General features: G+C 40.0%; 1 pseudogene; it reads right to left on the bottom strand.

Annotated features, from left to right (window-relative positions):
• Positions 1 to 391: 391 nt before the first annotated feature.
• LOC122274544 lies at positions 392 to 19406 on the bottom strand (annotated as a pseudogene).
• Positions 19407 to 22585: the final 3179 nt, after the last annotated feature.

Raw genomic sequence — 22585 nt, 5'->3', positions numbered from 1 at the left:
AATTCAATCAGAAATATCTAATAAAAAAGAACAAAGAGATATATCAGGAATTTTATTGCCAACCAATTTCAGATTTGGAAATTTCTCTGATAGTTTGATGGCCATACATCAGGGTTACACCTACATTTACATATATAAAGAAGAAATGAACAATCCAAGTGTTCAATTCAATTTAGAGAAGAAAAGAAAAATAATTCCATTCAAGGAGGAAAAATCAATCTCAAAGGGTAACTTATTGATAAGAAAGTCCTACCAGCACTTTAAATTCCATAAAAATTTATGTACTTGAAATTAAAACAACCATATTATGACAAGAGGGTCATTATGATTCAACATCACAATACCTCTCCAACTAGTTTTAATAATCATGATTCAAAACATATCTATTCAATCAAATTGGGATCACATAATGATAGTGCTCCCACAGGCCAAATGCATGCCTTTGGTATGATAGCATGATACTTGAATTTGATGAACCATTCCCACCATCTTATACATACTCCTTCCCCATCTCTACATCAGAGAATGACCTTAAGTATATCATGATGTGTTTTATAAAGCAGGGAGTTAAAGCACTGAGCTCTAATTATCAGGTATCAAATCTATTATTTAGTACTCGTTCCTTCCCCACACTGTTGTTGACTCCACTTCTTTGCAGTAATTCTCAAATCTCTCTGCTAGTGAATTATCATAATCTCCTTCTATTGCATTTGCATTATTTGAGAGGAAAAATAAAGTAAATTAGATGCATGTTTCCTCATATATATATATGGAGATAAAACCAGCAAATAGAAGGGTTAATTGGTCCCCAACAGCTTAGTAAAGACAGTGCCCATGCGGCTTTATTTTATAGCCAAACCAAGAGGTTCAAGCTTTCTTTCCAGTTTCTCATTTTCAATCATTCAATCACTTAAATTCTGCTCTGCTCCTTCTGAGTTCTATACTCTCGCTTTCTGCTTCTTGCTGAGCTCTTTTTCTTCATCTATTTGCACTATTGCTAGGCTTTGATTAGTGAGGTTGACTGGAATAGAAACCCCTAGCAATGGCTTTCACCAAATTGAAAATATTGCTCCAAGTAGGATTTACAAATCATGACCAACCTGATCTTCTTCTTCTTCTTCTTCTTCTTCTTCCTTTTATTTTTTATTTTTTATTTTTTGAAAAAAAGATTAATACATAGTTGAACAAAGTGTATAAGAAAAATCATCGAGCCTAACGAAAATTTTGGGTTATCTTCCTATGAATTAAAAAATTGATTGATCAAGGTTGGAGGCTTTTATCAGAAATAAATATGTGTTTTTAATGGATGAAAATTTTTGATATTTTCAAATTTTGACCTGTGAAAAAATTATTTAATATAATTTTAACTATCAGAAATAAAGATGTGTTTTTAATCGATGAAGATTTTTGATATTTTCAAAACATTATTAAATATAATTTTAATTTGCAATTTAGAAATGCTTGATGTAGGTAACAAAAAAAAAAAAAAAAAGGCAATTCTAAGAAGAATTTTGATCTATGTTTCCATATGAAAAAAAAAAAAAAAAAAATCTTCAGCGTGGTAAACTAATTGTGCAAAAATAATATATCCATCCAAACTATTATTTAGCCAATGTGTACTCTCAATGAACTAGTTTATTATATTTCATACAATTCTCTTTTTGTGCATGTTCTTTCTTTGTTATATCACATTCTTTTAAAGAACTATTGTGTCTTTCTTAAAAAGTTACATATATTTATTTTATATCATGTTTTGTTTTGTTTATATTTATATATATTTTTGCCATGAAAAAAAATTTACAATGATTTTTGTGCTAAAAAATAGGGATTATTCTCCATATCAAAAGATCTAAACACAAAAAACGTTCTCCTCTCTTGGATTTAAAACCTGCGGCTTGCTTTGGATTGAGAGGAAATCTCAATTTATTTTATCTTATTTTATTTTGTTATTACAACTTTTATAAATTTTCACACAAAATATAATAAACAATTCAACTTTTTCAAATTTTAAAATAATAATAATATTTATCTAACAATATTGTATTCAACTTTAACTTTCATATAAGCTCATCTCATCTCAACTCACTATCCAAACCTAATTATATATCTTTTTTTTTTTTTTTTGTATGTTTGGTTGAGGAACAAAAGGAATAGAAACTTAAAAAATAAAATTGGTACAAACATGTTGTGATTCCTTTTGTTTGTAATTTTTGCCTAGAATTCATTTTGTGGAACTGATAAGTTTTGGTAGATAATCAACTTAAGAATTATGAAATGTGATATTAATTTGTGGTTTTTATTTGTTCCTTTTTCATGTGAACTTTTTTATTTGTTAACTTACTTTCTCACATTCAATTCATTGTTAATTTAAACTATGAATAATTAGATATTATGTATAGTTCAATGTAGGAATCAATGAACTTTTTAAAGCATCTAAAATGCGTTGTTGGATGTAGATTTTACATTAAATAGTCATCATTAGTTCGTTTGGTCCTGCTTCTTTGACACAGTATCCAATTGTTGGGTCTATCATTTCCTTTGCTAACATAATGAAAAGTGGAAAGCTTGTATTAATGAGTTATGGAAGATTTGTTTGTAGATAAAATCAAATAGAATTTTTACAACTTCAGTTTTAAAAACATTTTTTTAAGACCATGGAAAATAGTCAAGGAAAAAAATCCCGTATAGAGATCATTTGCTAGAACAGAAAAAAGAACTCCATCGAAAAGATAGAGAAAGATATGCTAGAAAAAAAGCGTCTAAAAACAATTTGATTCAATTGAAAGATTCAGTTCCATTTGATGCTAATCAAATGACTGTGTTAGTTGATGATGTGTCAAATGATGATGTCCAATTGAGACATCAAGGTTGGATTATTTCCATAGTAATCAACAACATATTATATTTGAGTTGTATCAATGTATTGTTGATAGCATCACACTTGGAAAAACTAATGCTTCTAAGATTGGGTTATTATTATTCTGCCTTCGTCTTTTATTGGGGGTCAAGAGATAGATGGAAGCAATGATTTTAGTTCAACGTTACGATAAACCAAACATTTTCTTGACAATGAAATGCAATCCAAATTGGCAAGAACTTCTAAATGAATTGAAACCGCATGAAGAGACATAGAATCGTCCTGATTTAATTGGTCAAATTTTTCGAGCAAAATTAGTGGAATTAAAACATCAATTATTCAAGCGAGAAATATTTAGAAAATTCATAGCATATGTGTGATGACCCGCTTTTACGTGTATTTTCGCTGAAGGTGTGTTTTTAATTTAATTAATATATTATTTCTTTTATTTTAAATTATTGTATTTTAATTGGTTTTTATTTTATTTGATGCGGTGTTTAATTTATTTTAGTTGTTTTATGTTTTTAAAATCATTTTCGGCGGATCAGTTTTTGGATTCCGGAGTGAGGATTGGACCTCATTTCTTTTATTTTCTCTTTTTCTTTTTTCCCTTTTTCTTTTTCCTTTTCCCTTTTCTTTCCTTCTTCTTTCTTTCTTTTTTTCTTCTTCTTTTTCTCTTCTCTTCCCGCGTGCCCGAGCCTCCATTTCTCCTTCCCGTCGCTGCCTGTTTGACAACCCAGTGCGCCGCCGTCTGGCCACTGTGTAGTACACCACCCCCACCATTCTCTTCACCTCCCACCAGAGATCATCCCCACCAATTTTCAGAGCCATCGGACCAGCCGTTAGCCGCCACGTACGGTTGGAAGTCATGGCACCTGCCTTGTTTTTCTCCCTTGTCGCCGGTTGCTTTCGCAGCCTAGAACCGCTGCTCGCCAGCGGCGTGGCCTACACCACCCACCCAGTTTTCTTCCCCTCACACCGGTGAACATCTCCACCAAGTTTCACCTCCATCCGAGCCACCGTTAGCCACCACGAGCTCCTCCAAGCCACACAGTTTTTCACCGATTTCGACGCTGTCGCACCACCTTCAGCCACCATCTCTTCACAGCTTCTTCCCCTACCTCTTGCCGACCTAACCCACCCATTTCTGGCCTCGATCCGTTGCCGGAGCAGCTCCCATGAGCTCAACTCCGATTTGAGCTTTTTCCGCTTCCTTCGCCATTTCCACCGCCACCCATGGCCAAAACTCATTTCCCTTAACTTCATAAATATCTCAAAACCTTTTCCTATCAATTTCGTGCCTTGGTTTGTTCCCGTTAGAAAGTGGGTAATTTATTACCCAAGGCAGCAGTGTAAATTACGCTGTTACGTTACTTTTCTTCCGCCGTTTGCAATGCCGCGAGCTTTTAAAAAATATCATATAGCGCAGTAAGTATTTTCCAAACTCTAATTTTAGATTTAAATATATTTTACTCTTACAATAATTATTGGATTGGTTGGTTGATTCTGGACTGAGTCCGAGGAGTTCGGGGGTCGGATGGATTGAGGACGGAGTTGTTGGGTTGATGTTGATGTTTTTTTGATATATTTGTGCTTTGATGTTTGCTTTGTATAGTGCACGCATGTTCATGTTTAAAAAAGAAAAACTGGATTTTTCGTATAGTTGCATGCATGTACACGTGTTTGTAAAATGAAAGCTGGGCTTGTAAGCGAGAAATGATTTATGGTATATGTGAACGGTTGGATTGTCTGGTTTGAGTCAGAGGCACGTGTAGGGATGGTGCTAAGCAGGGACGGTGGTAGAATCCCGCCTGTGATTCCCGCCTACGATGCTCGCGTAGGGATGGTGGTAAGCAGGGATGGTGGTAGAGTCCCGCCTATGATTCCTGCCTATGGTGCTTGCGTAGGAACGGTGGTGAGTAGGGATGGTGGTAGAGTCCCGCCTGTGATTCTCGCCTACAATGCTCTGACGATCTGGTTTTTGGGCCATTATCGGGGATAATGGCTAGCTAATGTTTAAAGGATATGTTTTGGGCCAAATGAGATTTTTGGCGTGAGTTGGTGAGGAAATACGTTTTTAGGGCCAAATGGGATTTTGGCGTGCATGGAAAAATGTGATTTTATGGGACGTGAGCATTTGCATTCTTTCATGCATATTGTGGAGTTATTATATTTTTATATAGTGATGTTTTGATTTTACTTACCTGCTGTGACGCCCCCAAATCCCCACGCACGAATACGGGAAAATCGAGACGTCCGGATGGTGACAACCCGGGTCACCACCCTAACGACGGGTGCCAAGTGTGTGCAAAGGCAACATATGTGCACGAAGAAACACGCAGCGGATAACGAAAGTTATACAACTAAGTACCAGAATTTTTTCTTAACGTAATACAAGCTGTTCAAAACATACATAAAATATTACAAAACACTAACATAGCTTTAAACCAAAATCAAAGCATAACATCAGCAACCCGGCTGAGCCGCATCCTCGGGCTCAGCCTCCTCCTCCTCATCCTCAAAACCTGCACCAAAAGCTGCGGAACCAAAAAATGGTGCCGCAGGTAAGTAAAACCCAAACACTACCAGATAAAAAGACATAGAACTCAAACAAAATGCATGAAGTATGCCTGATGCACAAATCCCATAAAACATGATTTTTCCACACACGCCAAAAATTCCATTTGGCCCAAAAACACATTTTCCAAAAACCACGCCAAAAGTCACATTTGGCCTCGATAACCGTCTCAAACCAAAAACCATTTTATTCATATGCACCATGACCTCCCCTAGGGGTCATCCGCACACCCTGGCTCCAGTGCCACAACACAGAGTACCACTACGCATGTAAAACCTAACGAGCGATGCCCAGTTCCATGCCCCGCGTATCCGTAGCCAAGCATCCTCTAGCCCTCACCAGCGAAGGGCCACGGAGTCGGTGCATAGGGCGATGCCCGGTTCCGCGCCCAGCCCGTTCGTAGCCAAGCAACCCCTAGCCCCCACTCCCGTCGCCCTGCGACAACCCAGGGGACATCACTCAGTTTATTCCGCTCCCGAGTGACCAGAGGAGCTCCACCGGGATAATACCCCATCCCGGCTTAGGGTCGTGATACACACGCACCCATAAGTCTACTTACGCCAATAAACAAGCTTTTCACACTTAAACAAAAACACACGTGCATGCATCATGTAAATGCAATATCAATGCACAAAAATAAACAACCAACATAATTCAATAAAACAGGCAACTCCGTCCTCCATCCATCCGACCCCCGAACTCCTCGAACTCAGTCCGGAATCAACCAACCAGCAGATAAAATAATTGAAAGAGCAATATATATTTAAATCTGAAAATAGGGTTTGGAAAATACTTACAGCGCTATACGGTAATTTTAGAAAACACTCGGCGTTGCAAACGGCGGAGAAAAAGTAACGTTACAGTGAAAAATCACTGTGGCCGTGGGTTGTGAAATACCCACTTTTGAACGGGGACAAACCAGGGGTTGGGATTGATAGGGAATGGTCTAGGGATGATTGTGAAGCTATTGGAAGTGGTGGTTGGCCGTGAGTGGCGGCGAAAACGCCGGAGAGAGACCGGATTTCCCAAAAAGGAAATCTAGCTCGTGGGAGCTGTTCCGGTGGTCGTTGGAGGTCGAAAATAGGTGGGTTAGGACGGCAAGGGACCGGTGATGAAGTGGTGAAGAAATGGTGGCCGGAGGTGGAGCGACGGCGACGAATCGGAGCAAAATCCGTGCAGGCTTTAAAGGGGTTTTCCGGCCAAACGGCCGGCCGGATGGTGGTGGGAATTGGTGGGGAGGTGCGCCGGAGGGAGGGGAGTCGAACGGTGGCGGCGGCGTGCCGCACGGCGGCCGGACGGCGGCCGGACGGCGGTAGGTCGAGGGCAGGAAGAGCTCCAGCGTGAGAGAGGAGGAGAGAGAGAGGGACGGGGGTCGACGCGGGAAGGGGAAGAAAAAAAAAGAAAAGAAAGAAAAAAGAGAAAAAGAAAGGAAAAAGAAAGAAGAAAAAAAAAAGAGAAAAAGGAAAAAGAAAAAGGAAAAAAGGAAAAGAGGTGTAGGGAAAGAAGATGAGGTCTAATCCTCATTCCGGGAAAACAACACCAAACCGCTGCAATGAGATTAAAAACTGTTAACAACTAAAAGAAATAAAACACAACATCAATTAAATTAAAAACCAATTTTAAAACACAATAAATTAAAATAAATAAACTAATATATTAATTAAAATAAAAACAATCATTTCAGCGAAAACACAAGCGAAAGCAGGTCATCACATCCTCCCCCCTTAAAAACAAATTTCATCCTCGAAATTTGCAAGATCAACCACCAACTTAAAGCGAGCTACATAAAAGCACATAAACCAACTGTGACCAAGATTAAGATACATACCTTCATCCTTCAAACAAGTATGGGTACTGCTCCCTCATATCTGCTGCTCGCTCCCAAGAGAAGTCTTGTGCTAACGGATCTCCCCAAGCCACCTTAACCAAAGGTATCGTCTTGGACCTCAACTGTTGCTCCTTCCAATCCATGATCTGCAACAGAACAACTTCATAAGTGAGATCCGGTTGCAACTGAATACCCGCAGGGTCGACGAAGCGTGGCTCTTGCTGTCCAAAGCTCTTCTTCAGGGATGATACATGGAAGACATCATGAATATCCCCAAAATATCCTGGCAAAGCAACTCTATAGGCGACGGACCCTACCTTCTCCAGAATCTGAAAAGGGCCGACATACCTCGGATCCAACTTTCTCTTCTTACCAAAACGCTTAACACCTCTCATGGGAGAGACTTTGAGATAAACCCAATCACCAACTTCAAAAGACAACTCTCTCCTCCTGGTATCAGCATAGCTTTTCTGGCGACTCTAAGCTGCCGCCATTTTATCTCTGATGATCCAGACTTAGCTTTGCATTTCTTGAATTATTTCAGGTCCAATTATCCTACTCTCCCCGACTTCATCCCAACACAAGGGCGACCTGCACTTTCTCCCATAAATAGCTTCATAGGGAGCCATCTGAATGGTCGCATGGAAGCTGTTATTATATGCAAACTCGATGAGCGGCAGATGGTTTTCCTAACTCCCTTGAAAATCCATGACACATGCTCGCAACATGTCTTCAAGGGTCTGAATTGTGCGCTCTGACTGGCCGTCTGTCTGTGGGTGATATGCAGTACTGAACTTCAACTTAGTACCCAAAGCTGCCTGCAAACTCTTCCAGAACTGCGATGTGAGCATCGGGTCTCGATCCGACACTATACTCTTTGGTATGCCGTGTAGCCGCACTATCTCCTTGACATACAAGCGGGTCAACTTCCCCAAAGAGTCGGTGTTATTAACAGGCAGAAAATGAGCACTCTTCGTTAACCGGTCAACAATCACCCAAACAGAATTTTTTCCACTAGGCGTTCTCGACAAACCCACTACAAAGTCCATCGTGATGTCATCCCATTTCCACTCAGGAATAGGGAGGGGTTGGAGCATACCTGCAGGTCTTTGATGCTCGGCCTTCACTTGACGGCATGTGTGGCATTTCTCAACATACAAGGCAATATCCTTCTTCATTCCATCCCACCAGTAATTTTTCTTCAAGTCCCGATACATCTTTGTACTGCCGGGATGAACTGAATAAGGGGCCGCATGAGCTTCTGCCATGATTTGTTCTTTAAATTCTGAGTCTTTAGGGACCACTCTGCGATCTCGGAACCGAAGTACCCCATCGTTATCCATGCTATAATGCAATGACCCTCGAGATTTTCTGACTCTTTTCCTGATGTTCAGCAGCTTCGGCTCCTTCCTTTGGAGAGTCTTCAATTCTTCAAAATCAGTTACCCGAATATCAAGAACTGAAGATAAAATCTCTTCTTGCTGTGAACTCTCAATAAGGAGCCTTCTCATCCCACAAAGCAACGAATCCAAATCTGACGGCTCGGCTTCATCTTCTAAGTGCAACTTCCGGCTCAAAGCATCAGCAACTATATTAGCCTTCCCCGGATGGTACTTGATCTCACACTGATAGTCACTGATTAGCTCTAGCCATCGCCTCTGCCTCATATTCAGATTTTTCTGGGAAAACAAATGCTTCAAGCTCTTGTGATCAGTAAATACCTCGCAAGCTTCCCCATACAAGAAGTGCCGCCAGATCTTGAGAGCAAAAACAATCGCAGCCAATTCTAGATCGTGCGTCGGATAATTCTTCTCATGGTCCTTTAGCTGATGAGATGCATAGGCAACAACCCGTCCTTCCTACAGAAGGACACAACCCAAACCAAACTTAGACGCATCACTGAAGACTACGAAAGGCTTATGCACTTCTAGAAGCGCTAACACTGGTGCCGTCGTCAACCTGTTCTTTAATTCTTGGAAGCTTCTCTCACACTTATCTGACCAAACAAATTCTGTATTCTTCCGAGTCAAAGCTGTGAGAGGTCCAGATAAGTGAGCAAATCCCTCCACAAATCTTTGGTAGTACCCGGCCAGCCCCAAGAAACTCCGGATCTCGCGCACTGTAGTCGGGCGCTGCCATGACAAAATGGCTTCTACCTTACTAGGATCAACAGCCACTCCGTCTCGGGAAATTACATGCCCAAGAAATTTAACTTCTTCCAACCAGAATTCACACTTGCTGAGCTTGGCGTACAGTTGGTGTTCTCTCAATTTCCCAAGTACCAGACGAAGATGATACACATGCTCTTCAATATCTCGGGAATAAATCAGAATATCATCAATAAATACTACCACAAAGGAATCCAGATAAGGTCGAAACACTCGATTCATTAAATCCATGAAAGCAGCAGGGGCATTAGCTAACCCAAACGGCATCACCTTAAATTCATAATGTCTATACCTCGACCTGAAGGCAGTTTTAGGCACATCCTTGTCTCTGATCCTCAGCTGTTAGTATCCCGACCTCAGATCAATTTTAGAGAACACGGCTGCTCCTTGAAGCTGATCAAATAAATCATCTATCCGCGGGAGAGGATATTTATTTTTGATGGTCACCTTATTCAATTCCCGATAATCTATGCACATACGGAGGGTTTCATCTTTCTTTTCAACAAACAAAACTGGTGCACCCCACGGTGAAGTACTAGGCTGAATAAATCCCTTCTCTACCAGCTCTTGCAACTGAGTCTTCAACTCTTTTAATTCAGCCGGTGCCATGCGATAAGGAGCTTTATGCACAGGAGCCGCTCCAGGTTCCAAGTCTATAACAAATTCCATTTCCCGAACAGGGGGTAGTCCGGGCAAGTCGTCCACAAACACATCGGGGAATTCTTCCACAACTGGAATGTCTGTCAAAGACTTCTCCTCGGACGTCGTGGACACCATCTGAACCAAGAATGCATCCGCTCCCCATGCAATCTCCCTTCTTGCTTGAATCGCCGATATAATTATCGGCTTTTCTTTTAATTTACTTCCCGCAAATTCCAGACAATCACCATCTGGAAGCTGAAAGCTAATTATCCGACTTCTGCAATTAATACTCGCACAATATCGGTATAGCCAATCCATCCCGAGGATGATATCAAAACCCAACAGCTTAAACACCACCAAATCAGCATCCAAGAACCTTCCCTCAAAATTTAACGGGCATCCCAAAGCAACCTTGGAACACCACACCATTTCACCATCGGGTAGAGCCACTACCATAGATTTCGGCAACGGTTCCGTAACCAAATTATACACCCGCGCAAACGTGGAAGATACAAATGACTGCGACGCACCGGAATCAAACAAAGTGCAAGCATAAAACTCATACAAACGAACTCTTCCTGAACCAACACATCAACCCATGAAATCCAAAAAAAATAAAGAAGAAACCAAATACACCAAAAATTAAATCCAACTTAAAATTAAATTAATCCATACCTGTAATTACTCCTGCATCATGGGCCGCTGGCGCCTCATCATCCATCTCTCCGGGTGTGACAGCATAAACCCGGGCTTGCACTGCTTGTCTCGGGTTGGTTCTTCCACCGTGTCTACCTCCACGGCTTCCTTGAGCTCTGACGGGGCAATCCCGAGCAATATGTCCCACTTGGCCGCACCGGTAACACTGGGGTCCACTACTCATCCGACACTCACCCTCATGAGCTCTATTACATGCTCCACAAATAGGTACCCGTCCTCCCATACGAACACCTGAGGATGTTTGAGGTCGAGTTCCGGTCCGCTGAACAAATTTCTGGGGCGAACCCGAGCTACTTCCTTCACCAGAAAAACTCCGCCTTTTATGCCCTGGAGGGGAGCCCACACTCATATTATTTTCCCGCTCCACAAGGGTGGCCACATCCACTAATTCCTGAAAAGTGGATATACGACGGTTGACCACCATACGGCGTATGTCATGATGTAGACCCTCCTGAAAATGATTAGCTCGCATCTCCTTTGTGGCGATAAGGTGGGGAGCAAATCGCCCAAGTTCTATGAATCTCCGGGCGTACTGTTCCACTGTCGCGCCCCCTTGGACCAGATTTGAGAACTCTCTTGCCTTTTGCTTCCTTACCGCTGCGGGGAAGAAGCGGTCATTAAACTCCTTCTTGAAGCGCTGCCAGGTCACAGCAGCGAAAGACCCCAATTCTGATTCCAGCATCATCCTCTTGGTATCCCACCAATCAGATGCAGTGCCTTGCAAGAGATAGCTGGCGTAGAGTACCTGTTGCGCCTCGGTGCAACCACACACCTCAAATGTTCTTTCCAGATCTTTGATCTATTTTCCAGCTTGAAGTGGATCCTCTTCTCTAGTGAAGTGTGGGGTTCTGTGCGCCAGAAAGCGCTCATAGGTGCATCCGGCTTGCACCATGCTACTGGACCCTCCCGGGTACATCCAAGGCCCTCCCTGATGTGGCCAAGGACCTCCCGGTTGTGGCCAAAACCCTCCTTGCTATGGACAAGGCCCTCCTTGTTGTGGCCAGGGACCCCCTTGTGGTGGCCAAGGTCCTCCTTGTGGCCAAGGCCCTGCCTGTTGTGGCCTAATATTCTGCTGCATAAACTCCGTCATCTGCCGTATTGCTTCGGCTATGGAGTCATCCCTTGAGGTATTGTCCCGTGGCTCCTGAGTAGATTTCCTTGGTCTCCCCATTTTTTTCCTGTCACCACAACCTTTGACCCCCTTTCAGAAAACAAAAACAAATAAAACCAACAACAAACAAAAACAGAACCACAGACCAACACCACATCATAGAAAACAGAAGAAACCAACTTGCAAAAACATAACCAAATAAATAAAATAAAGCAAACAAGCTCAAACAAATAAAACAAATAAAACAATTCAAATAACTTTACTTAACATAAATTTTAAAACACAACTTTTAAAGCATTCTGGTACTACCTACGGGACATGTGGTTTTACCCAGAGCCAAACCACTCTGATACCACCTGTGACGCCCCCAAATCCCCACGCACGAACACGGAGAAATCGAGACGTCCGGATGGTGACAACCCGGGTCACCACCCTAACGACGGGTGCTAAGTGTGTGCAAAGGCAACATATGTGCACGAAGAAACACGCAGCGGATAACGAAAGTCATACAACTAAGTACCAGAATTTTTTCTTAATGTAATACAAGCTGTTCAAAACATACATAAAATATTACAAAACACGAACATAGCTTTAAACCAAAATCAAAGCATAACATCAGCAACCCGGCTGAGCCGCATCCTCGGGCTCAGCCTCCTCCTCCTCATCCTCAAAACCTGCACCAAAAGCTGCGGAACCAAAAAATGGTGCCGCAGGTAAGTAAAACTCAAACACTACCAGATAAAAAGACATAGAACTCAAACAAAATGCATGAAGTATGCCCGATGCACAAATCCCATAAAACATGATTTTTCCACACACGCCAAAAATTCCATTTGGCCCAAAAACACATTTTCCAAAAACCACGCCAAAAGTCACATTTGGCCTCGATAACCGTCTCAAACCAAAAACCATTTTATTCGTATGCACCATGACCTCCCCTGGGGGTCATCCGCACACCCTGGCTCCAGTGCCACATCGCAGAGTACCACTACGCATGTGACACCTAACGAGCGATGCCCAGTTCCACGCCCCGCGTATTCGTAGCCAAGCATCCTCTAGCCCTCACCAGCGAAGGGCCACGGAGTCGGTGCATAGGGCGATGCCCAGTTTCGCGCCCGGTGCGTTCGTAGCCAAGCAACCCCTAGCCCCCGCTCCCATCGCCCTGCGACAACCCAAGGGACATCACTCAGTTTATTTCGCTCCTGAGTGACCAGAGGAGCTCCACCGGGATAATACCCCATCCCGGCTTGGGGTCGTGATACACACGCACCTGTAAGTCCACTTACACCAATAAACAGGCTTTTCACACTTAAACAAAAACGCACGTGCATGCACCATGTAAATGCAATATCAATGCACAAAAATAAACAAACAACATAATTCAATAAAACAGGCAACTCTGTCCTCCATCCATCCGACCCCCGAACTCCTCGGACTCAGTCCGGAATCAACCAACCAGTAGATAAAATAATTGAAAGAGAAATATATATTTAAATCTGAAAATAGGGTTTGGAAAATACTTACAGTGCTATACGGTAATTTTAGAAAACACTCGGCGTTGCAAACGGCAGAGAAAAAGCAACGTTACAGTGAAAAATCACTGTGGCCGTGGGTTGTGAAATACCCACTTTTGAACGGGGACAAACCAGGGCTTGGGATTGATAGGGAATGGTCTAGGGATAATTGTGAAGCTATTGGAAGTGGTGGTTGGCCGTGGGTGGCGGCGAAAACGCCGGAGAGAGACCGGATTTTCCAAAAAGGAAAGCTAGCTCGTGGGAGCTGTTCCGGTGGTCGTTGGAGGTCGAAAATAGGTGGGTTAGGACGGCAAGGGACCGGTGATGAAGTGGTGAAGAAATGGTGGCCGGAGGTGGAGCGACGGCGACGAATCGGAGCAAAATCCATGCAGGCTTTAAAGGGGTTTTCCGGCCAAACGGCCGGCCGGATGGTGGTGGGAATTGGTGGGGAGGTGCGCCGGAGGGAGGGGAGTCGAATGGTGGCGGCGGCGTGCCGCACGGCGGCCGGACGGCAGCAGGTCGAGGGCAGGAAGAGCTCCGGCGTGAGAGAGGAGGAGAGAGAGAGAGGGAAGGGGGTCGACGCGGGAAGGGGAAGAAAAAAAAAAGAAAAGAAAGAAAAAAGAGAAAAAGAAAGGAAAAAGAAAGAAGAGAAAAAAAAGAGAAAAAGGAAAAAGAAAAAGGAAAAAAGGAAAAGAGGTGTAGGGAAAGAAGATGAGGTCTAATCCTCATTCCGGGAAAACAACACCAAACCGCCGCAACGAGATTAAAAACTGTAAACAACTAAAAGAAATAAAACACAACATCAATTAAATTAAAAATCAATTTTAAAATGCAATAAATTAAAATAAATAAACTAATATATTAATTAAAATAAAAACAACCATTTCAGCGAAAACACAAGCAAAAGCAGGTCATCACACCTGCGGTACCATTTTTGGTTCCATAGATTTTAGTGCAGAGTTCGAGGAGGAGGAGGCTGAGCCCGAGGATGCGGCTCCGCCGGAGTTCTGAGTTGGGTTATGCTTTGTATTTGACTTTGAAACTATATTTGTGTTTTGTAATATTTTATTATGTATGTTTTGAACAGTTTTGAATTAAACTAAGAAAAATTCTGGTACTTAGTTATATGGCTTTCGTTATCCGCTGCGTTTTCTTTTACACATTTGTTGCTTTTACACACACTTAACACTCGTCGTTAGGATGGTGACCCGTGTTGTCATCATCCGGACGTCTCGATTTTCCTGTGTCTATATGTGGGGATTTGGGGGCGTCACAATATATCTATGTTATATTATATTACAACGAGATTGGGAGCTCTATGCCCCCGAATCTTTTAACGAGATTGTATCAGCAAAATTACCTGATAAAAATAAGAATTTGCATCTGCATATTACAGTTGTCAAACATATGATGCAAGGACTATGTGAAATGTTGAATCCAACAAATGTATGCAAGAAAAAAAAAAGGGTATTGCAAACAAATACTATCCAAAAAATTTTACATCAAATACAACTGTTGGAAATGATTGCTTTCTAATATACAAACGTTTTGACAATGAAACAGCTATCAAAGTTAGAGGCCATAATTTGGATAACTGTTAAGTTGGTCCATATAATCCTTATTTGGTTGCAACGTTTGACTGCTATGTTAATATGGAGATTTGTTCTACAATAAAGGCAGTTAAGTATATTTATAAGTACATTTACAAAGGTCATGATCGTGTTGCTTTTAATTTCATTTTTGAAAGGCAGTCAACAAATTGATGAAATTGAACAATTCCAATCGACCTGATAGATTGTTCCACCTAAAGCTATGTGGAGAACATATGGATTTGTTGTCAACAAAATGTATCTAGCGGTCTATAGCTTAAATTTAAATCTTGAAAATCAACATCAAGTGGCTTTTCGAGCACATGAAAACAAAATTGATGTTAACAAAATTTTTTGCAACAAATCAAGTAGATGAAAATGCTAGATAGTTGTTGTATAAAGAATTTTTTAGAATTTTAAGTTTGGAGCCAATAGTACAAAATGTGGACTCCTTAAGGAAAAAATTGTTATAGGTCGAATTGTTACGGCAAATTCATTTGAATGTGAAAGGTATTATCTACAGATTTTGCTAAATCATATAAGAGGTCCTTTACCATTTGATGATCTTAGGATAGTTGATGGTGTTGTGGCTCCAACATTTCGTGAAGCGGCTACTATGCATGGTTTGTTAGAGAGAGATAATAGCTTAAAAGATTATTTGCATTAAACATCTCTATATCAAATGCCCTTCAACTTGAGAAGACTATTTGCAACAATATTGGTTTATTATAATTCTGCAAATCTGAGAGAGCTTTGGGAATGCATTGAACAAGATCTGTTAGCTGATTTTAGATCAACTGAAAATTCTTCGTTGGATGTCAAAACACAAGTTTTGCGCGCTGTCTCTTCAACACTTGAATCAATGGGAAAATATATTAATTCATTTCATCTTCTTGATCACAACATCTATTTTGATGAAAACCAATTTGAATCTAGGTAGATTGATGATGAATTGGATGTTCTAATCCTAAAAGAAGATATTGTTGCATCAAGAGTGTTTGATAGTGAACAAAGACATGTTTATGATTTAGTCTTGGAAATTTTTTTTAAAATAAAACTGCTGCACTCTTTGTTGATGGCCCTGGTGGGATAGGAAAGACATTTCTATACAAGGCAATTCTTGTTGCAGTAAGATCAAGGCAATTAGTAGCACTTGCGCTTTCAAATTCCTTTGGATACTAACAAAGATAGCACATGTAGTGTTAGTAAACAAAGTGCACTTGCAAGGTTGTTGCGTCTAACCAGGTTGATTATATGGGATGAAGCTCCTATGTCAAGAAAATAAGCCATAGAAACACTAGATAAAATGCTCCCATACATCAATGATTCGGTTGTATTTGATGGAGATTTTCGCCAAACTTTACTTGTGATTCGCAAAGGAACAAGATAATAACAAATTGATGCTAGTTTGGTTTCTTCCTATCTGTGGCCTATATTGATCAAGATTCACTCGACTGAAAATATGCGAGCAAGATTAGATCCAAGCTTTTCAAAGGATTTATTGGAATTAGGCATTGAGATGCCACCAATCACAGTTGATCAAAGCATAAAAATCCCTAATGGCATGCTCAATCCCTATGAAGATGATGCTACTTTTTTGGATAATTAATAGATGTTGTTTTTCATGATATTCATAATTATTCAGTAAATATTTCAAGTATGATGAATCGGGCCATATTAACACTAAAGAATAATTATGTTAATGATATAAATGCTTTATTAATTCAAAGGTTTCCTAGTGAGCTTAAACAATATTATAGTTTTGATGAAACAATTGATGCATCTGAATAAGCAGTTATGGAAGATTTTTTATATATTTTGACCCCAAATGGACTTCCTCCCCATGAACTGTTGCTAAAAAAAAAAAAAAAAAAAAAAAAAAAAAAAAAAAAAAAAAAACAGTCTCATCATATTGCTTAGAAACGTTAATATTTCAGAAAGACTATGCAATGGAACGTGTCTAGTTTGTTGCAATTTTGATTGTAATGTTATTGATGCAAAAATTGTAGTTGGGCATTGTAGTGGAAAAAGAGTTTTTGTTCCAAGAAATTCTTACCAAATGTTGATGAAAATAGTGGCTTCCCATTCAAATGAAATCAGTTCCCTATTAGATTAAACTTTGTAGTGAGTATAAAGAAGTCATAAGGGCAAACATTAGATTTCGTTGGGATATATTTGCCTCAACCTATTTTTTTAGATGGGCAATTATATGTGACTCTATCAAGAGATAAGACTGCTTCTACAATCAATATTTAAATATGCCCAGTCTCAACTGAAAAATCTGAAAAAAAATGCACAAAAAGTACTGTATATACAAAATTATTAAGATTAACGTGTTCCAGTTAATGTTATACAGGTAACTAAATTCAATTGTAAAATTTGAATCAAACTGTTGAAAGAAAATTGCATAGTTAATTTCATTTTCTTTTGTGTATATTTAATATTGTACGCTTTAATTTATTTCAATTCTTCAAGACAAATTCTCTTCTGTTTAACTGTTATTTTGTTCTTTAATTTATTACCTTTTTTTTAATGCAAATGTGTTTAATATACTTATACATTTGATTTCTTTGTAGATTAATAGCTTTCAATATAAGGACAATTTATACATCAATAAAAGATATTTCTTCAAATACAAGGAATTGAAAAATCAAAATGATCATGGTAGACAAATCAACCAAACAAATAAGTCAACACTCGCTGTTGAAGTTCCAAAATCTAACATTGATTGATCCAGATGTATAATATTTATTTTTATCATTTTTTTAAAAAAGAAATCTATCTTTCCTGTTATATAAATCTTATCTTACATATAGTTATATGTTAGCATTAAAAGATAGCTTATTCTTTTAATAATGCCTGCAATAGTGCATATTTTTGCCCCTTTACCCCTCAGTTCCTGAACATAATATTCTCATCAAAAAGCCTTCTCGCCCTGTGCGTCTCCTACTCCTCCTTTAATTGGAAACTTCATCTTGAGTTGGTATGGACCTGACCGCCGTGAGATTATTCAATGTTGGCTACCCTATTATAGCATTAAACAAGGAAGGCACCTTTAAGACTAAAAAGTTGGTCATAGTGGTCGCAGTGCACATCCCTCTTCACTCCATTGGAGATGGTCTTAGCTTAGTGCTGTCTATGCCCATCTTTGTGAAAGCTTCTCAAAATAGTATGTCTGCTGAGCTTCCATTATCAGCGATGATGCACCTGGTAGTGCAATGTTACCATTAGCTCATCATCGTAAGGGTATAATACTCTTTCACAATCCTCTTCTTTGAAAGAGATAGCTACTGAGGCGTCGCATTTTTGGTGCTTGGGCAGCCTGTCAGCTACATAGATTTTTTTGTATCTCACCCTTTAGGCGTGCACCCTCTTATTGGAAGATGATGCACTGCCCCTAACAAATCTGTCTACTATTGTCCTGATTTTGCCTAGGGTTGCCTTGTCCTTGTCGTTATTTTGAGGCACCTTGTCCCTGTCATTATTACAGGCGTCGTCCCTCAATGGGTGCTGCCTATCCAACCTGTTGCTTCTACGTGGGTGGTGTCCTCAAATTGTTATTTAGGCTTTACTTGTTCCGCGACCATTCGTTCAAACTCTCCAGTGCCCGTTAGTTCAATCACTCTTTTCTTCATGGTCATGCAATCCTTTATCCAGTATGAGTCAGTTTGATGATGTTTGCAATACCGCCTGTCAGCTTTGGGTTGGAAGTGTTCTCTTTTTGATTCTTCCTTTTCTTGCACATTCAAATTATTGTGGATGAGTTGAGTGTTATGCTCCTGTTGCCTTTCACTCCTCCTATCTTGGTGGTTCAGTGCAGCTTTCGTGTCGCCCGTATTATTTTTGCACTCCGCTTTCGTTTTCCCTATCCTTGGTTCTAAAAGATCCTATAATGTATCTTTGGTGTTGGCGAAGTCATGAGCCCTATCCATAAACTCTCTTAGGGTAGAGGGGGTCTTTTTAGCCAGTTTAGTCATGAACAAGCTAAGTGGCCAGATTTTACCCAATAGGGCGGCTAGGGTAATCTTCTTGTCTTGATCATCTGTTGTCAACCTCTCTTTATTAAAACAAGTGAGGTATGTCTTTAGGCTATTCTCTTCTCTTTGCTTAACGGTCAGGAGGTATTCCACTAGGTTGCTACACTTTCTATTGGGCACAAATTGTATTAAGAATTGTCTAGCCAACTCTTTAAAGCTATCGACAATCTTTGTCGAGATGTTCCAAACCATCCTCTCGCCATTCCCCTCAGGATCATAGGAAAAGTTCGAGAAGCAATTTCTCTTGGGAAATCATGAAGTGTGATATGTGCCTTCAAGTTCGCCAGGTGATCTATTGGGTCCTTGTACCCATCATACATCTCTATTTGTGGCACTTTAAACTTCAAGAGGAGTGGCACGGCCATTACTTCTGCTCCATAAGGCAGATATATGTGGCTTCAGAGCTGTTCCACCGAGGAAGATCCGTCCATCTTCTTCGCCATCTCCTCATACTTGCTGACAAGGCTACGTAGCTCGTCATGCAGCTTCTTCTTTTCAACATTCTCCGCATTCACTCCCTTTTTGCTATGTGTTTCTTGTTCTCCACGTTCGCTATGGTTGGGCATGGTAGTGTCACTGAGCTCGATTTTGTAGCACTTTAGTTCCTCGTTCTCTTTCCTCAGGTTTTTCATGGCATCCAATGCCATCTTCAGCTTTTCTTCTATCATTGCTAACCATGTTTCCATGTGTGTAGGTGTTGCGTTTGCATCACGAGTTGCTTGAGAATATGTCATGGTCGGCATGAGGAAATCACATTGAAGTTTGATGAGAAACTAAAATCACAGAATATTGGATGGTATAGACAGCGCCACTGTAAAGGACATGTCCTACCACCAGTTGTGACCGTTCATTGCAAAGAGTAACATTGGCGACAAGATGTGCTTGAGACACCTCCAATGCCTAAGTCAATAATAAATGAGAGATGATAGTTTAAGGGTGTTCAATCAAATGATCAGAGGGTTATCTATTGTCTCTATATATAGGTGTGGAGAATACTGGACGAGTACTATTAATCGATCAACTTCATCTAAGACTTAGCCATAATAAGGACTATCCCTTGCACCGCATAATTATTTGGTCACCATTCTATTCATATCCATAATGCAGGGATCTATCTGCCCTAATAGATAGGAAGGCTAGAGTCCATGCATGATCCACATCTTCTTTTAGTAGTAATCATTTATGGAAGATGGGCACTGGGCCCCTAACTTGAGCCAAATCAACATTGACTCCTCAAGTTACCCCGCTAAATCCCATCTTGTGTACGCGTGGGGAATTTCATAATAAAAGATCTATTTATTTTTCTTTTTATATATAAACCTTATCTTACTCAAATAGGGGATTGGAGACCCATCTATTTGCGCCGTCATGCATGGTCTACGGCTTCCTTTCTATCACCCACTAAGCGATGTTTTCCTTTCTGTCGCCCAATCGTGAATACCCCTGCTATAGAGACTAATCTAACCAGCTTGCCTATCTACAGTTCTAGGGATAGGCTAAAGTGCCTTTGCTATAAGATCTCTATTGTACAGTAAGAAATGAGAGGCTATGAGAGACTGTAAAGCAAACATATCATAGTGGATTTCTCCTCCCTAAATGCCCCATGGATGTAGGCAATATGCCAAACCGTGTAAACCTATGTGTCCATGTCTTTTTTATATTCTCAGTATTTATTTTTTATTCACTATCATGGATGTATGCATAGCTGCTCTAGAGCACATGAGGGGCTCCATACCACACCGATCGAGGCTCACATCATCATAACAGACTAGGAATGACTCTTTCTTCCATTTCGATCTGTTGTGCAATCTTTGGCATTAGCTAGTGTTGAAATGAATGCTATACATAATACTTTTCAATAAGAAATAATGAGAAATCAAAATACATATTCACATGCACAAACATCAACGTACATTCAATGCCTTTCCCAAACTTGTGCAATAATAATTTCACAAACAGTCTTTTGTATATTTTAATCATATAAAAAGTTGAATAACACCCAAAGCAAGCCAACAAGCCCACATTTACATATAGAAATTCCTACATATATAGATTGTTGAAAGGACAAAAGGAAATGCAAGTTGAATGCCACCAACATGACCATCAAACAAGCAAATGCCATAAATTCTAATATAAGACCATTTTCTTCCCCTTATTCAGAAACTTAAAATCCTGGATGAGAAATCACCCCAACTTTAGTTGGAGGAACGATTCAAATTCAAATCAAAATCTTCAAGGGCCTTCTTCTTCTACTCCTTATGTGCTTCCACATAAGAAAACCCTTGAGAAGATATTACAAACTTTTATGCAGGGGCAAGCCAATATTAACACTCAGACAATGCAGGCCATTAATGAGAAGAGAAGTTCTATTAGCGACCAGCAACCTGACCTCCTCATTGCACGCTCAAGAAAATGGTAAGTTTCTTACTCAACTTCAGCCAAATCCCAAAGGAAACTTTGAGGTAAGAAATTCAAATTCTTCTAATTCAAAATTTGAACATGCCAAGTCCATCACCACTCTAAGGAATGGACAAACAATTGATAAAAGTATTTCAATAAAAGTTGATGAAACCAACAATTCTTTAAATTTCAAGAGTGATAGTGAGCTTAACAAGGTTGAGCTAGATATGCCTGTGAAAGCCTTAATACCTACCCTTTTTCCCTAAAGATTATAACCTTCTCATAAATTGGTTCAAAATGCTGATAATTCTTGAGATTTTCAAAAAAGTGAAAATTAACGTTCCTTTGTTAGATGCGATTAAACAAATTCCGTCATACGCTAAATTTTTGAAAGATCTGTGTACAGTGCAATGTACGATGAAAGTGCAAAAGAAGGCTTTCCTCATAGAACAGGTAAGCGTCATCTTTCAAAATAATTCTCCTCCAAAATATAAAGATCTAGGTTGTCCAATAATTTCTTGCGTTATTGGGAATTTTAAAATTGAGAAAGCCCTACTTGACTTTGGAGCTAGTGTTAACCTCCTACCTTACTCGGTATATGAGCAATTAGGTCTTGGTGAACTTAAACCCACCAAGGTAACACTCAAACTTGCTGACCGTTCAATAAAAATACCAAGAGGGATAGTTGAGGATGTGTTAGTGTAAGTAGGCAAATTTTATTTCCCAGTGGATTTTATTGTTTTGGACACAGAACCTGTCTTTGATGTTTGCACTCTGGTAGGCCATTCCTTGCGATCTCAAATGCTTTAATAAATTTTAGGAGTGGTGTGATGATAATTTCTTTTGGCAACATGACTTTGGAGTTGAATATTTTTAATATTTATAAACAACTTGGTGATGATGATGATGTGCATGAAGTAAATTTGATCCAAACTTTTGTTCAAAATAAATTTGATTTGTCAATTTTTCCTGACCCTCTTAAGGCTTGTTTGGTTCATGGTGAAAATTTTGATGATAACTCTATGCTTGCATCTATGAATTTTTTGTTAGAATCTACTCCTATAATAGACACTGATAAATGAAGGACACATTTTGAGGAATTACCACCTCATGATATCTTGCCCCTCCCCTCAAGTGTGCAAAC

The sequence above is a fragment of the Carya illinoinensis genome, chromosome 8 (genome assembly GCF_018687715.1).
Source record: "Carya illinoinensis cultivar Pawnee chromosome 8, C.illinoinensisPawnee_v1, whole genome shotgun sequence".
Classification (NCBI taxonomy): domain Eukaryota; kingdom Viridiplantae; phylum Streptophyta; class Magnoliopsida; order Fagales; family Juglandaceae; genus Carya; species Carya illinoinensis.
The sequence above is the reverse complement of the archived record's forward strand: the minus strand, read 5'-3'. Positions and strand labels throughout refer to the sequence as shown.